The sequence below is a fragment of the Cibotium barometz genome, chromosome 47 (genome assembly GCF_041138505.1).
Source record: "Cibotium barometz isolate CiBa-2024 chromosome 47, ASM4113850v1, whole genome shotgun sequence".
NCBI lineage: Eukaryota > Viridiplantae > Streptophyta > Polypodiopsida > Cyatheales > Cibotiaceae > Cibotium > Cibotium barometz.
The window spans coordinates 33,524,290-33,542,881 of NC_141092.1; the positions used below are offsets into that span (position 1 = coordinate 33,524,290).

An 18,592-nucleotide genomic window follows, 5' to 3' on the forward strand; every position below is an offset into this window, starting at 1 on the left:
CACGATCGTTGACTAACTCTAATGGGCAGCCGAATCTACATATAAAGAAGGGCATCAAGCAATCAGCCATGGTAGAGAGAGAATTTACAGATCATAGTGAAAGTAGTAGGAGGCAAGTCTCATCATTGTCATCACGAAAACACATAAGAGAGAGAGAGAGAGAGAGAGAGAGAGAGAGAGAGAGAGAGATTGCACAAGAGAGCCCAACAGTAGCACAAAAATAGGTGGCACAAACAAGACAGCGTTGCAAAACCTAAAATCCCTCTTTAGCACTGAAAATCAGTTGGCTTCACAAAAGTCATGGTATTTTTTACCACATATTGGATTGCCCTTGTAAGGACCTTTAAGACCCTTGGAGAAGGAATTCTAATTTCTCAACACAAAAATTAGAGCATAACATATATTTGCACAAATTAAGAGCATAAACCTTAATAAACAAAATTAAACAAAGAAAGAAAGATGGAGAATAGAGTAAAAGTCATTGTCCACACACAAGATCGGGTTGAATCTCTCCTAGGATGAGTGTGGCCCTTATACCACTCACCCATATTTATATGTATGCTTTTCAAATTTAAGATAATTCCAAAAATAAAGCACAGTGCTTTTGAGTTTATGAGCGTGCAAGCTCTACAAAAATATAGCAAGCATTAATATAAATTCTTTGCCCTACCAAAAGTATAAAATACTATTTGGTATGCACAAATGTATGAGGCCTTAGCCTTACAAAAATATTCATGCCTTAATATGAAACCATAAAAGGTGTCCACATGTCTTCCAAAATATCACATAGTGGTCCAACACATGTTCCACCCACGATTAACATATAATCCACCACTCAATTATTGCCTTTATCTAAAATAATATTAGTCAGTGCACACGACTGATTAAACACATTAATCCTGACCATATCATACCATCGCACACAACTGATTAAAAACATTAATGCTGGTAGAGACATCATACTAGTGCATATAGCTTGATTAAACACATTAATCCTGGTAGATGATATAAATAAAAGGCACATCCAAAATAGAATATCCCGAAAATTAATGGGCATCCCCATAGAGGTTACATTCCCTCTTGCTTAGGTTGCAATTGACCTCAATTGTATAGATGGTATGAGTTCCAATGAGATTTTGGTATAAGAACGGGAAAACATTTTTGGCATCCATTTGGCATCTTCAATAGGATGATTCAAGATATTTAACATAAGTGTTGCCAATGCGTGTAATAATGGTCTCACAGTCAATGAGAGATTCTTCTCGTATAATCTTGAAAGGTCCATTAAATTTAGGAGGTACTTCCTTGTTATTAAATTGTCCTTTTAATTAATAATAATAATAATATGAGGTGAAACTTTATTTTCAATAGGTTTAGGTATACATGAATCATCAAAAATATTTTTATGTTCGTAATTATCCTCTTGCTTGAGACAGATGTCATTATTACCCTCTTGCTCGAGACAGACATCATTATTCTCATTGTTGACTCGTAAGAATAACAACCCTTGATGAAATCTGCAAAAAGCAAACCTTGACAAAACCTTTTGAAATTCTCCTCTTGTGCTTGATGCTCAATTTGCTATTGCTCAATTTGCTAAAGGCCTTACTCTTTGTTTGTATCCCTTTGGAAGCTTTTGAGGAAGAAGTGTTGAAGAAGCCCAAAATATGAAAATTCTTGATCAAGGAAAAAAATAAGGGCTATTTATAGCCCAATGGCTATTTTTTTAGGTTTTTTAAAAATATTTGACTATTTTACAAAAACCATTTGTCAAAAGATTCGCCTAAATTTTTCCAAATATTAGGGGTTTTGGAGAAAGATTCACCAACGCTAAAAACTACCACTTTGTGTTTAAAAAAATGAAAAATTCGCCCCAAATTCTGTACTTATAGGTTTATTGGGAAGATATATTCGCTAACCCATCTACACTTAAACATTCTTGAAGGTGCCTTATTTTTTACCCTGTTCTTGATGCCCAAAGTGTCCTTGAAAAGCCCTTGATTTAACATTGTAGTTCTGTTTCTATACATTAAATCCCAAGGGCTTGGTTGTTTCTTCAATCTTGGAGATGATTTCCTTGGTAGGATGCTTCTATGTAAATCCTTATGTTTCTCAAATAGGTTAGAAAGGCTGAGCCCTTGTGACATGGAGATCAATTCAAATGCATTCATCATCACATGCTTTGTTACTTTTTCCTCAGACTAAGTATTCTACTGAATCATTGAAGACAGCATCAACATCCTCTAGAGTAATGTCTTCCTCTTCATGAAATTTGGCGGGTGTGTACCCCCTTTTAAATCATTCATTCTCGAAAATCTTGGGTATGGTAATTTGAGTTTAAGGGTTGGGGCCATTATTCTCAATATCAACTTGCGTGCTCTAGATGAGAACCATGGAGGACAGGTAAAATCAGCTTTGCGAATCTTTTATATATAGAATCATAGGATTTTGTTCATCAAAGGGTAAGTAACCCACCATCAACACGTAAAGAATAACACCACATGACCACAAATATGCAATTGCAGAACCTTTGTCATTTCTAACTCTAGGAGCCACATAATTTGGAGTCCCACAAGTGTGCAAGAGGCCATATTCCTGAACTTGGTGTGGTAGAGCACTCAATCCAAAATCAGATATTTTAAGGTTCCCCTTGATGAACAATTTTGTCAAAATAGCTCGCCTCTAGACACAAACTCCAACATGATATATACCTTTGTCTTGCTAGCCATAACCTCATATAGCTGTACAACATTCTTATGCTTGATAAGCTTTATATCATAAAGCTTGTAAGACTTTAATAGTAAAAGTTTAAAGCTTTTAATAAAGCTTATTAATTAATTACTTAGCAGTGAAAGAGCAAAAAGAAAAAGGGATTAAAGGGGAGGCTCACGATGGCGGGGGGAAAACCGACGATGAAGGGAAAGGTTAAAAATTGACAGGTCGGCTCGCGGTTGGTGTGCAGGTGCCTTCAGTGGAGGTGTCGAGGGCGTGGCATCTAAGGAAGGACTAGAAGACGGCACGTGGAGAGAAATTAGTAGCGCGTAGGAGGGGAATGAAAGATATATGTTTTTTTTTTCCAAAATTTCATGAGAGATTTGTAGCCCTTGAATATGGAATTCCTCACTGTAATGGGCTTAGAAATTCAAAGGTTAGGGAAATGAAACTCTTGGCCTACTATTTGGCTTAATCTTTGAGAGGTAAAATATTGAGGAAAGTGGTTTTGAAAGAGGAAAGGTGGTTTTGATTTAAACAAAGGTGGTTTTTGAAAAAGGAGAGATTAAACTCTATCCCTTGATCTTCCTTTCTTTATTCGGATCCACATTTGTAGAAAATCTTGTGGGAACCAGACCTACTGTCAAGATTTGGTCCAAGAGAGGGGAAATCATGGAAAAACAGTCCCCTCGTGGTTGCACTACTGAAGCAATGATGGAGGCCTGCATTCTGTTGGGCTATCATATCTCCTGGGAGCAGTTGTGTTTTTTTATGGAGGAGGAGAGATGGGATTTTCTGTGTAGAATCCTAAATGAGGATAAAAACGATTTGTAAAGTTCATTAGTTTATAGGTTACTTGGTTGTTCTCAAGTTGGTTTTGTTTTTGGACAGTTTCTGAGGTAATATAAATAATTATTATTGATCCCAAAAAAAAACTCTATCCCTTGATCTTATTCTTGATCCTATGGCCCAGCAAATTCCCATAAACTATTCAACTCTTTTGCCCAAAGGTTTCTATAGCTTTGCTTTCTTTGTCCTTTAGGTTTTTGTGAGCTCCTCTCTTTGCCCAAAGGTTTCTATAGCTTTGCTTTCTTTGTCCTTTAGGTTTTTGTGAGCTCCTCTCTTTGCCCAAAGGTTTCTACAGCTTTGCTTTCTTTGTCCTTTAGGTTTTTGTGAGCTCCTCTCTTTGCTTTCTTTGTCCTTTAGGTTTTTGTGAGCTCCTCTCTTTGTACCCTTGCTGAAGGCTTTTGCAAGACTTTCTTTTTCCCATGATAATTCTCCTTTGATTTGTTGAAGCTTTAGTAATTTACAAAAATCAAACCTTTGGCCTTCTTTACACCAAATAAATTGCGTAAACCTTGATTTTTGAATTTTTCTTCAAAAATCCTTCTTGACATGAGAGTGTCCCACTAGCGGCTTTTGCTTTCACAATGGTGATTCATGCATATCATGGCTCAGCCAAGAAGAAAGAATGGCCACTTCAAGCTATGAAGCAGAGTATGAAGTGGCTTTTATAGTAGAGTGTGTATGGCTCATACAACTTTTGGCAGATCTTGGTGTTGGATATAATAATCCCCCACCTCTAACTTCACTAATAGCCAGAGTGCATTAGTCTTACAAGGAACTCAATATTTCATGCTTGCATAAATCCCATTAAGGTGCATTATCATTGTGTTAGGGAGAGGCTCATTGGAGAGGCTCATTGTAGGAGAGTTTAGCTTGGCTTATGTCTTTATGCACGATAAGGTGGTAGCTATGTTCATGAAGGCTCTATCATGAGAGAAGTTCGAATCTTTTTGCAAAGCTTTGGGCTTATTGTGGGGATTAATCAGCCACATGATCCATGTACATGTTCACATCATCACTAAGGGGCGATTTATAGCTTTTATATGGTAGTGATGTGTGTGGACGTAGGTTAATAATGGACTATGGTACTTTTTCTCTCTTTAGGATGGTCACCGAGTGAACTTGGTGGAGGGAGCTTTTCGTGGTGGCTTCCCTCTCTCTCTCTCTACTTGAACAATATCTCTCTAACTATTGCCACCACCACCACCACACTGAGCCCAGCCCAGCCTAGCCCACACCACCCTCTCTCTCCTTCTCCCACCCTCTTCCCTCCCCCTCTCTCTCTTTCCTCCCTTTCCCTCTCTCACTCTCTCTGGGAGAGAGAGTGTGATCTGGGCTATATCCATCTCTATATCCTCCTCCCTCCTTCTCCCACCCCCCCTCTCTCTCTCCCTTTCATCACTTTCCCACCCTCCCTCTCTCTCCTTCTCCCACCCTCCCTCTCTCTCCTCTCTCTCCCTCCCTTTGACTCTCCAACCCACACCACCCTCTCTCTCTCCTTCTCCCACCCTCTTCCCTCCCCCCCTCTTCCGTCCCTTTCACTCTCCCACCCTCTCTCTCTCTCTCTCTCCTTCTATCACTCTCCCTCCCTCACTTTCACTCTCCCACCCTCCCTCTCTATCCTTCTCTTACCTCCTATCCTCCTTCCCTTCTCTCTCTCTCTCTCTCTCTCTATCCATCTCTTTGCTCACTCTATCTATCCTTCTCTTTACTCACTCTCTCTCTATCCTCCCCCCCTCTCTCTCTATCCTTCTCTTGGCTCTCTCTCTCTCTCTCTCTCTCTCTCTCTCTCTCTCTCTCTCTCTCTCTCTCTCTCTCTCTCTATCCTTTTCTTTGCTAACTCTCTCTAGCCTTCTCTCTTTTCTCTCTCTCTCTCTCTCTCTCTCTCTCTCTCTCTCTCTCCTTCTCTTACCTCCTATCCTTCTCTTGCCTCTCTCTCTCTCTCTCTCTCTCTCTCTCTCTCTCTCTCTCTCTCTCTCTCTCTCTCTCTCTCTCTTAGTCCTTTTTTTCTTACTCTCTCTATCTTTACTTAACTCATGTTTTGCATACAGATCCTCGAGTCTACAAACGCTTCACTACCTTATTCATCCACACAATATAGAAAATGTCAATTCTTTATTGGTTTGTACGTATATAAACATCGTTGTAAAGGGGAATGATGTCTTATTGCAAAACCCCAACATACATTACTCTCGCCCTCTTTCCCTCTTTTTTAATATGAAAAATAAGATCATGACACAATCATAAACAATTGCTACAAATAATATCATGACCCAGTCACTTGAATATTCACAAATAAATATGTTTACTGCAATACAATGAAATCTTCATCAAGACACCCTCCACTATATCCTCTTTGGGATCAATGCAAATAAATTTTCATACGTAATTTTTGTGCTACCATAGCACAATCTCCACATCCAGCATAAAGCTCTACTAACAGTTGCCCTTGCTTTACATGATGGCTCAACAAGCTATCCCAAAATTCATATCCACGTCGAGATCCACCTGCAAAGAAAACATCTCTCTTAATTCCACCAAAAAATGTAAGGCCCTTATTAGGAGCACATGAAGGGTTAACTCCATACCTCGCCATGTTGTCTCGGGCATTTGCCCTAATGCATCATGTTACAAGGATCAATGATATAATCAGGCGAGAAAGGTTGTGTATGGTTTTGTCCAACTATGCTCATGAAGGTAGCAGCAATACGAGGGTATGTATCTACACAAGAGTATGAGATGATTTTTGGTAGCAAAAAGTGATGGAAACCTCTATGGTTAGTGTTGCGTACCTCTTATTCAAAGGCCCTTCCAATCTACGTTATACATCGCACATTCACCAAGGTTCCAAGGAGAAGCCAAAATGCTCAGCGTGAGCTAAAATGGTTGCCACTTGATACACAATACCAAGATGACAATACTAGAGCCATTGTTATCTAAGATGGTCTCACAAATCTGAAGCAATGCATGCTCCTCTCCATCTACGTGGCATTAATTAGAATGACATATACAAAAAACGTAAGCATGGCATACACACATGCAACATATGCACAACAACACACAAGGTCTTAATGAAGGAAAAATAATCTCATCACTCACATGTGTAGAGATTCCATGGTGGGACAATGTCATCAAGGTAACTATAAACAAAACCTCTTGTGGTCAACCTCCTACAACACAATCATATGCTGTGTTTGTATTGACACCTTTAAGAGTAAAGGTCCTGTCTCCCATGTTGGCTTTCAGTAACATATTAAAGACATGTTCTAGCTCCGGTGGACACAGCTGGTTTAGAAGTGCATGGCCTATATTCAAAGGATTCCCAACACATGCCATCATCTTTGTAGAATGATGTCCTGCCACACCATGTTGAGTATAGTTATACATCAATTGTTATTACATGGTATAAAAGACACACCTTTACAATCAACTCACATGTGGTCACAATTGATTATTACACCTGTTAATGCCCGAGGCTTCTATAACGGTAGAGGAACTAGCACTTTGATGTTTGCTAGGAGTACCAAGGACTACTATCCTGGTCCGACGAGACACTCCTACAATGCGTACATTGTGTAAGTGCATGCACCACACAAATACTTTACATTATCATTACCAATGAGTAAAATCATACCTAGCAAATTCATTTGGATTGGAGTCATGTCACCCAGGCTAGGTGCATTAATTGGTTGTAATGGTGCATTTGGCAAGCTTATCTAAATCCATAACTTAATCTATGTTAGTATGTAAACAATGTAACAATAATACCAATGAACCACAAGTAAAAGAGTGCCCTACCTGTATTGCTGTATGACTAACTTCTTTAACTTTTGGGGTTGCCTCAATCTTGCGTGTGTGCTATCATCAGAATCGCTTTCGTCGTATTCTGATGGAGAGATATCAGAGTCATCCTCTTCCTGTAGTGACTTTCCTTTTCCCTTTCCCTTTTGTTGTATTCTTTTTTGGCACTTTTTTTCCTTCATCATTATCATCCTCTTCATCATCATCCTCCTCTTCATCTTCATCATCCCCTTCATCTTTCATAAGAACTTTACCTTTGCATGAGTCACCATGGAACCCTCTTCATTCTCGTCTTCTTTTTCAATTCCCTCGTCCACGTCTCCTACTTCCTTAGTTTCTTTAATGATTTTTGAAGAATCACCTTTCTTTTTTGATTCCCTCGTCCACCTCTCCTACTTCCTTAGTTTCTTTAATGGTTTTTGAAGAAGCACCTTTCTTCAAAGACTTAGAAACTCGACTTGGATTCCTTAAGGAGGACTCCAATCATCATCTTCCTCTTGCACTTTCTTCCTCTTCTTGGTAGGTGTGCTCTTTACACATTTTGCACTTTCTTCCACTTCTTGGCTTGCTTGCTTGCTTGGTAGGTGTGCTCTTTACACATTTTGCACACTTTGTATGTGGGGTTTCCTTTGATGTGTTTATAACAATCTAAACACATCGACATATACAAGACAGATTGCTCTCAAAAAAATCACTCAAAAAGAGCATAACTAGAAAGGTAGAGAGAGATAAAATAAGACTTACACAATCTCTGGCTAGCCACACAATGATGTATCCTTTGGTTTGATTTAACTTGTCGACATCACCATCTTCGAGGAAAAAAGGAAGAGGAACTTCTCCCACTTCAACATCTTCTATCGACACACCAACATGACCAAGCGGCAAAGCAATCCCATGGACAATATCCATGGTGGGGTCTACATGCAAAACGGTCCCAGTAGCTACCTTAGTATCACTAAACATCAAGGATACTTGTGTCCCTCTTTGGAATTGGGGAGATGCCATGGAGTAACACGAGAAGAAGGAGAATGAACAAGGAAAAAAGAGTCCTAAAAAATATAAGAAAGAAAAAGATAAAAATAGATCAAAAAGCAATAGATATAAATAGAGGGATATATATAAATAGAGAAAAAAAGATTAATTAAAAAAATTAAGGTTTTGAAAAAAGAGAAAGAAGGAACAAACAAAGAAGAAGAGAAGAAACAATGAAGAAAAGAGAGGAGAGGAAAAGGTATAGAGAGAGGAAAAAAGAGAGTGGAGAAAGGGTCGATGAGAGAGAGAGAGAGAGAGAGAGCGAGGGCTATCCTTTTAGGATTTAAGGAGGGAGAGAGTGTATGAGAGAGAGAGGGCAAGAGTCTGTGAGAGTTTTTCTTTTAAAGAGGGGAGAGGGCGTTTTGTTGTTAGGAGGGAGAGGGCGTTTTGCTTCTTTGGGGGGGGGGGGGGGTTAAGGGGGGGAGAGGGGAGATGAACTTCTGCGTTGCCTTAGGGGGGAGGGGAGAGAAGGCTATCGCATTGCAAAGGGAGGGGGCGTGTTTTATTTAGGGGGGAGAGAGGAATGCCGTGTTGTTTTTAGGGGGGGAGGGCTTCCACGTTACTAGGGGGTGGGGAGCCTTTAAGCATTTACTGGAGGGGGGAGGGGGGGAGGCACATGCACCCCCACTTAGTCACCCCCGTTGCCCTTAGCAGGGCGACACGGGGGTGACTAAGGGCGACGTCACCCTTAGTGGGGGTGGCGACCATCGCCCTTAGTCACCCCCACTAAGGATGACATTGCCCCCCCAAGGGGGGGTGGTGACCGTCGCCCTTAGTGGGGGGTGGGGGTCACCAACTAGGGGCACCCACCCACTAGGGGGTCACCCGTAGTCACCCCTACCCATACTTCTAAGTTATGGTATTTAAAAAATGGGGGGGTCACCCTTAGTCACCCCCCCCTAGACTTCTAAGTTATGGTATTTTGAAAATGCTTGATATTTTTCATACTTACACAAACATGCTAAGCATGACATGTATAGTTGTAATTATGCATATGCACATGTGTGTTACATTCCTCCACAATGTGGTGATGTTGCATTGTGTTACACACTTAAGGACCTTCGAAGAATGGAGGAGTATGATGGAACCGGCAAGCTTCTTTGTCTCTCTATGTCAAAAATAAGTCAAGGCCTTTATAAGTTTGTACGTTGTAAGCATAAAAACGTTTGGAAGGCTACTAACCCTCCCAACCTACATAAAAACTGTGGCAAAGCCTAAAGGAGAGACCCTTATTATGATGATGATGGCAATGACCATGATGATGATAGACATGCCCAGATGTTGCATTTTGAATCTTTTCAAATTCTCCCGTGGCATTGTTGAGCAATACAAGGATTTACACTCTTTATTTGAAATAAAAATGGATGGAATCATAAAAGAGATGACAAAAAGGTTATAGCTTAAATTGGGATCACAACAGCAGAGATATAAAGGTTATACAATCATTATATGAGAGTTATTTATGGAATAATCATTATATAGTTGTTAATTATGAAATAATCATTATGTAAGAGTTAGCTATGGAATAACCATTATATAGGAGTTAGTTATGGAATAATCGTTAAATGAGAGGTGGTTATGTAGCATTTATTGTATGGTATAATTATTGAAAACAAATTTTAGATTTTGTGTATTAATGACATTATTTATAATGATCATTTTTGAAAAATGAATATAATTTTTAAATTTTTTCTAATATATGTATAGAATTTGTATTTAGACTTTGAATTCATTGTCATTAGTTTGTTGTATGTTTATGAGATGGTTTTTTGAGAGCTTGCGTGTTTCTGAGCTGGTTTGAGCTGGTTTTTTGAGAGCTTTTCTTGCCATGGAGAGCACTTCTTTTCACATTTTGGTGGAAAGTTTGGAGAGTGATCCTATTGTTAGAACTGTAAAGGGTCGTTATTATATTACAAAAGTTGATGATTTTGATGAAATATTATGTCCTCACTCTGGATTGAAAGTTTTTATAATCAAATCACAAGATGATGGTGTAGATCATCTTATACCTATCTAGTCAGCTAGACCCACTGGAGAGGAACCATGTTTTATCTTTGATAAAGATATAACAATAGAATACCTTATTATTCCAATAATAGGAGAGTCAAGAAACACTACAGCAAACATCCCAAAACAATTCATTATTGACCTTACAATAAGAGATTCTCCCACAGGTACACCACTTCAGAAGAGTGTGGTCAAATACTTATTGTCTAAGGAATCTCATGCTGGTGTTCTTCATAGATTGTTATTAGCAAAGCACATATATTGACAAAGTAGAAGAGATTCCTCAAATATATAATGGTAATGTGGCTTTTAAGTTTCCGAATATATGTGATCCTTCAACCTCTCCAATGCAAGGAATGGAGCAAGCACATGATGGCCATTGTTGGGTGAAACCTGCAGAGAGTCATGTGAAGTTTCCTGGAGTTGTATGAAAGAGTTCTTGTGGAGGCTTATTTGAGTGCACTTTTTTGAAGGGAGAACTATGAACAGCACACCAAAAACAACATCATGGATTGGTAAGCTTATTGTCTTGGCTTGATTTTAGTAAACTTTGGTTTATAAGAGTATTTATTGAAACTTTGTAAATTTTCACATAATAGGCAAGCTCACACAGAGACTTCCCTCTCTAAGCTTAACAACGGATGGATATGGATCACTAGCTTATTTCTACTGCAAGAACAAACCTGTATATAGAAGAATGTGTAGTGCTTACGGTGTACTATTGTATGCCTACTGCTGATCCACATATGTCGAGATTGATGATACATCAAGGGGAACATAAGGAGCAAAGGGGCACATCAAGGCAGGCATTGCAAAAGATAAGAGAACTTGTGCAAGAGGCAGTTTCAAAGGTTGCTATACAAGTGGTCGAAGGAAGATACAAATGGATATCACCAAGCAACTTGTATTGGATGCAGTTGTTAGGAAGCATACAAAGAATGAATCAAATATTAGCAACATAGAGTTGTATTGGATGCAGTTGTTAGAAAGCATACAAAGAATGAATCAAATATTAGCAACATAGAGTTGTCACTATTATTGGAACACATGCATCCCCTTATTCAATGTCAAAGGTAATGTTATTTCCATATTGATTTAAATGCTTGGTAATTCTTATGAACGAACGTTTACATAGTTTGTTAAGTTATCCAACTCTCTTGTAGATTCAGGAGCATGGTGGGTGCTTCTAGGATCAACAGTTTAGTGCAAGGAGGAGTAGAGTCAAATATCCTAGAATTGAAGAGACAATGTGCTTTTGAGTTCTTTCATGGTAGTCATTTTCTTGGGCAAGATTTGGATGAGTCAGACCGGTGTTATGTATTTAAAATATCAACCCACAGGGCCTGCATCGGGTTTAGATTTGGTGAACCATATGTGCCAAATAGGAGACGGGGATTTGAGGAAGGCTTGGGTTTGTTTTAATCATGTAAGGTGTGTACAAGGATGGACAACAATGGTTGCACATGTATATGATCCAAGGTAGAGTTTGGTCTTGTTAAGTTCTTGAAAAAAATTGATCTTGTTTTTAGTACTTTTCCAATTGTCGTATGATGGCATGAAGCCTGCAAGAGCTCACAATTGTAACGTGTGAAATGAAAGAGGAGGACATATAGTGGCACAAGTGCTTTTCTAGGAGATGATTAACAATGTTGTGGTCCAAAAAAGCTTCTCCAAGCCAAAAAATTTTGGCTTCATGGTGGCTGATGAGGCTGGAGCCAATTGGAGAGAAGTTAGAACAATCTATAATAATGGATAAGAGAATATATTGGAAGGTCACGAGCATTCGTGTCTTTTTCATTGGGAACAAATACAGTACAATATGTAGTTAAGAATTTTCAGGAAGAGCACAAGTGACTATGTTGTCAGTGGCATTGTGCATTGAGTGAGGAAGAGGAAATTTTAAAATACAGACACATTAGATCATGGTGGATGAATGGTAAAGTTGCTAATGCAAACTTACCAGCCATGGATTGTTGGCTTAGTTGGTGGCATACTAGATATCCCCCTTAGAGGAAACATCTTGTAGGGGTAAGTATTATTTTCTTGGTTCTCGAAAAGAATAGCTTGTATTTTGAATCTAAATTGTCAACTTAACTATCTGGTTGTAGAATGTGGTTGGAGCTTGCAATTAACTTAATTTCCTATTTAGGATGTCGACGACGATGCTTGTGTGCCGCACATGTTGACCACCAATCTAGCAGAAACAAAGCATGCAAGTTGGTTAGTAGGAGAGGGTTTCAGGGGAACCATCTCTTTATATGATGTAGCTGTTTCCTAATGCCCTCTTGCAATCCACAAAGCATGCAAGTTGGTTAGTAGGAGAGGGTTTTAGGGGAACCATCTCTTTATATGATGTAGCTGTTTCAAACCTCACTAATGCCCTCTTGCAATCCACAAAGAAGCATGCATTCATGAAGGTAAATATCATAGAGCAGGCCCTACAAATAACAAAGTTGATGGAGAAGGCCAAAACATCAAAAGCTCCAAGTCCGCCAAGCACTAGTAGATTAGCACTAGTAGATTGGTGGGGGAAGCAGTGAGTGGCACACCAATGCACGTGCAACTAATAACATTACTGTTAGCCGGCATCAAAAACCCATAGTTATAAATCTTGAGGAAGATAACTTATCACATCATCCGGAGTATGTCATAGAAAACTAGCCACGCAAGAAACAAGGGAGGAGATTAAACTTTACACCCACTTAAAATGCAGAGGGAGAGACAACTAACGCAAAGGTGAAAGAAATGGTGGAGAGTGACATACACGATTCAATGTGGGCTATACGTGAAGTTCAGGTGGCCAAGATGGCAAGTGCAAAAAGAGCATCAAGAACTGTAGGCAAGGTGTTCCAGCTCCTTTCTATGGTATGAGAGAATGGTATGGGGGGGAAGGAGTCAATTCATGTGGTTTTGTAATAGTAGTGTGGATTATACTTGGAGAGTATGTAACACCATTTGTCAATCACCTACTAGACCCCCGGTTGTTTGGCCAATAAGATGAGGTACAAACTTGACTGTGGATGAGATCTGAGAATTGGAGGCTGGTGGGTTTGTGTTGCAAAAGGGACAATGTTAGGAAGCAAATGATGAGGCCAACGGTCAACAAGGCATATTAGATTTGGAAGCCAAGAGAATAGATTCGGGAATTTCAAGTACAGCTATGGTCTTTGAGAATTTGGTCATTAAGGTGGGGCATATGGAAGTGTTTGTAATTGAGACTGGGGAATTACCAGTACGCAATGAAAAAAACCAGGTGACTATGGAAAAGAATCCATCATACACATGTCCCGATTTTCAAATCAGGGTAGGTGCTGGGGACGACCATATTGTGCATGCAAGCACCTCTACTTTGTATATTTGCATATCTTTGGGTTAGATGCGAACCATAATATGTTTATACATCAACCCACTCTAAAAAAGGAGGACCTAATGCAAATGTTCAGCAACAACAGGAGAACAATGTGAAAAGGATCTAGTACTGTCGATGACATTGTACTGTAGTTTTGAAAAGATCCTTCATGTTGCAATAATAAAATGTCTGATGTCTCAATTCTCTAGCAAGGGCTATTTTCTTTTCAATTTTTTAATGTTTTAGCAGGACAATTAATATGGTTATATGTTAATGGCTTGAATATGTTCATTCCATTCATCTACTTTTATAAAAAAAAAGTGGATAAACATGAATCTACTTTTCTAAATTTAGGGAAAATCCATGCATGCACTTTTCTAAATTTAGGAAAAAGCCATGCACATTTACTTTTCTAAAATTATTAGGTAACCATGCAAAGTAGCTTTTTACTTTTTTCTTTGTGTATCTATAAATTTGACCCCTACCTCTTTTTCTAATCCTCACTTTCAAATCTTGTTTCCTCCCTCTCCCTCTCATTGTATTTTTCTCCCTCACTATCATTCTCTTCCTTACAACCCTCACGATCATCGAGACTACCTTTGTTCATCTCTAATGGTTTTTTATCTCTAATGGCCCTAGCTATACTTTGAAGGAAACCCTGGAAAGGGTTTGCAAAGACTTATGCAACAAAACAGGCGGAGATGCAACAGAACATCTCAGAATCATGGCAAAGGCCCATAATCTTTGGACAAAGATGCTAGCGGATGAGCCTATTGATTCTGGAGATTTGTTCGTGTGGAACATGAAGATTAGAAGCAGCATTGGTACTTGGCAAAGTTTCAGATATATTGCTAAAGAGATGGAAGAGCCCCTATGGGAGGAGTTAAAGAATAGAGTAGCCGAAAAAAGTGTATACGTGTAGGATCCGTAGGTAGTTATAGTATGTTTTCAATTTTAAACAATGTTAAATTGCAGTAGCCCATGTAATAACCTTTTTTGGAATAAAGTGGTTTCAACTATAGATCGCCTTGTCTTTTGTATTAATTGCCTTGGCAAATTTTGGCTTTATTGTTGTTTTGATTAATTATGTCAAATTCTTAGTTTATTGTATGTTTTGAATAACAGCGTCATGTTCTTATCTCTCTCACTCCATCTCTCTCTCTCTCTCACTCCCTCTTCCTCTCAAATAATTATGCCATGATGTCAATCATAATTGAAAATTTATTGACCTTAATAAATTTACATTCTTCATTGCTTCTTATGCAAGGCATAGTAGATATCTTGTATGTGTAAATTTTAAAATTATTCACCTTGTTAATTGTACTCACACATGCAATGATATGCCATCACATGAAAAGGCTTTAAAAGATATGAAATCATGTGAAAAGGGCATGGAGTACCATGCAATCACTTGCACATATAATAACATCCAGATGCAATAACATCCACATGTAATAACATCTAGATGAAGAGATTATGTATAAGGAGGATGGGACAAGGAGAGAGAGAGAGAGGGGGGGGAGGGTGGAAGAGTGAAAGGGAGAGAGGGAGAGGAGAGAGAGGGAGGGTGGGAGAAGGAGATAGAGGGAGGGTGGGAGAGTGAAAGGGAGGGAGGGAGAGGAGAGAGAGGGAGGGTGAGAGAAGGAGAGAGAGGGAGGGTGGGAGAGTGAAAGGCAAGGAAGAGATAGGGGGAGGGAAGAGGGTGGGAGAAGGAGAGAGAGGGTAGTGTGAGCTGGGAGGGGGGAGGGACTCACCAAGCTGTGCCAATATGCATCCAATAGCAAAGTTTGATGCATCGATGTGCACATGAAATATAAGCTCCCAGTTAGGTGGTCTTAGAATTGGTGCACTGGCCAATGCTTGCTTCAATCTATCGTATGCTTCTTGGCATTCTTTAGTCCATTCAAAGACAATGAGTAGCTTATATAATGGTCTGGCAATTTCAGCATGAAATATTATGAAGCGGTGTAATACCCAACGTGGCCCATAAATCTCTGCCCGCCCGCAACCAGTGCCTCAAGTCCCTAACTCATAGTCCTTGACACTCTTTATCTATGTGTCCAAGGCTATGTGCCCAAGGCTACTATAAGTGCCCAAGGCTATGTGTCCAAGGCTATGTGCCCAAGGCTACTATAAGTGCCTCAAGTCCCTAACTCATAGTCCTTGACACTCTTTATCTATGTGTCCAAGGCTATGTGCCCAAGGCTACTATAAGTGCCCGCGACCTTGACTAAAGTTCTCACACATACATCTACCACATGGCCTACATCATCGGGGTGGCTCAGAGGTGGTTTTACTCTGTTGGGGCGGGTTACATTGGGTTGTGGGGTTTCTCTCTCTTTCTCTCTCAGAAAAGATGTCTTGACTCCTCTACCTTAGGAGTCTCCATGAAGTTTTTCGATGTCGATCCTTCTTCATTTGGTTTGTTGTAATAGTCTCTAGCCATGTGTCATGGCTTCCCACAGTTGTGGCAAGTGAAGGTCCTTCCTCCTCCCCTACCTCCTCTTCCTCGTCCTTGTCCTCGTGCGAGGCCTCCTCGAGTGGTGTAGAATGCTTTATCCTCTCCAGTTGTTGGTTCCAATCCTTTATTCTCTTTGACCTTGTTCTCTTGCTCTAATAGAGCTCCTTCTATCTCATGCAGCTTCAGATATGGTACATTCTTTAAGGTTGCCACAATGTTCTCATACTCTCCCTTGTCCACACTCTTTAGAAGCACTAATAGTGCCTTGTCATCTTCAACTTTCTTCCCAATGGCTGCAAGTTGTTGTTTGATGCTTTTGTATTTTTTCAAGTGTGTGGTTAGAGGTTCACTTTCCTTCATGTCAAGTTTGTAGAATTGTATTAGCAGATTTATCTTTGAATTCTTTTCTTGAGTGACAAATAATTTGTTAAGTTCATCCCATGCATCTTTAGCTTGTTGTATCCCTGCAAATGTGGTGAATGATTTCATCATTTAAGCTAAGTGCAATGAGTCCTAATGCTTTCTCATTTCTGTTCTTCCACTCATTCTCCACTGTACATTCATGTCTTTCCTCAATTAGCCTCCATAGATTCTTCCTCATGAGCAAGTACATGGTCTTTGTTTGCCATGTATGGAATTTCTCCCCATTAAATTTAGATATTTCTTGTGCAGTGCTCATGATGATGTGAAGGGGGTCTTACCTCTTAATCTAATTCAAGATTCAAGGACAGTGTCCACCATTTTACAACTCCATTTTGGTGTTAAATGATGATTACACCAGATTTACAAGCATGAATACACCAAAAATTGCATAAAGCCAAGGATAATTGATTTGTATTGGATGGTTGGGATATCAAACCAACTTCAAATCTAAAGTTATAGAGATATGTATCACATACCCAACGGTATCAATTGCACCAAAATATAGTGATTATCAACAATTGCACCAAAATATAGTAATTAGTGCTAATTAATCAACACTGATTAATAAAATTAATCTCCTATTTTGTGTGCAGAAAATAGAGTGTACGGGGAGGCCAAATATGGTGCCTTAGAGTTCAAATGAGCTCAAATCCTTTAAAGGCATTAATAGTAGTTAGTCTAGTAGAGGATCAAGCCCAAAAACAAAAGATTTGTCCAAACATTGAATGCTTAATCTCTGTTTTTCCAAAGGCACTTTTGCATATTTGATGCAAAGCTTGATGCCACTTCTCCTTGAAGAATTTCTGAAATCTAAGATCACCAGCATGTTTAGCACACCCAAAAACCTATTGAGTAGCTCCAATAGCTCCAATTCCAAGTAGTGATGTGATGAATTTGAAGTTTTTCTCAGAAAATGAGGCATCGACGATTTCGCAAAAATCGGCTGCTCCCGACGGCGGCAGTTTGAAGAACTGAGTTGATAGGTGATGCGTGGCAAAGTTAGCTATGTGTGGCTAAGCGTATTTTAGCTAATGTTGAGGTTGGAGGGAGATCAAGCCCCTCCACCAGCTAGGGGTGCAGAAGTTTAGTTAAAAAAGACTTTAAAAAAGGTGATTAACTCCTAATCATAATTAGTAGCGTAATTATGCTTAAAAATTAGATGAATCCTAGGCTATGGCTCTGATACCAAGTTGATTTTACAGCAATTCGATGAGCTATGGTGGATCAAATGCAAAGATCAACATGATTAGTAAGTAATTAGAAGGTGCTTAAGATGAGATTAGTGTACAATTAATCTAATAGCTTAATGTAGGCATGGATACTCAAAAACCAACAATTTCTCATTAGGCCAATGCCTCAATTTATAGGTTTTTACATCCACAAGATGCCAAGTATCTAATCCCACTGATTTCTCCTTGATTTGTGCCACCTCCCGTACATTTGGGGCATCTTTTCCTAGAATCTTTCCACACCCCTATATTCACTCATGATACCCTTGATTCTCTCATTCAGTAGATTATTCTCACCTTTTCACTACCACCCATACATTTACTGACTCCCTTTTACGATCTCTAGCTAAGGGCTTGTTCCCTCACACACCCATTCACTTGCATATTTCAACAAAGAAGAAAGAGTCAGGCATGGCTATGGTTGATACATCAGCATCAAGTGCTAGAAGAAGTCAACAAACTATGCACATGATGATTGGGCATTCATTATTGACTATAGTTATTATCCTTCTATCCATGACGTATACATGTCAGTGAGAGACAAATCAGCAATCAGCATGTGTGATACTTTGATAGTGGTGCTAGCAAGCACTTACTTCTTAGGGTGATTTATTTTTATCACTTGAGTCTTCTCCTCAAGGAGGAACAATCACATGCAAACAACTCCTCGTATCTAATAAAAAGAGTTGGTAAGGTTGTTTTCCTGCTTTGTAAATGGTGGGAAAATCGCTC

The 18,592-nt window shown here is 39.3% G+C and overlaps 1 pseudogene; it reads right to left on the reverse strand.

Annotated features, from left to right (window-relative positions):
• Positions 1 to 1,950: 1,950 nt before the first annotated feature.
• Positions 1,951 to 9,099, reverse strand: LOC147611604 (CBL-interacting serine/threonine-protein kinase 3 pseudogene; annotated as a pseudogene).
• Positions 9,100 to 18,592: the final 9,493 nt, after the last annotated feature.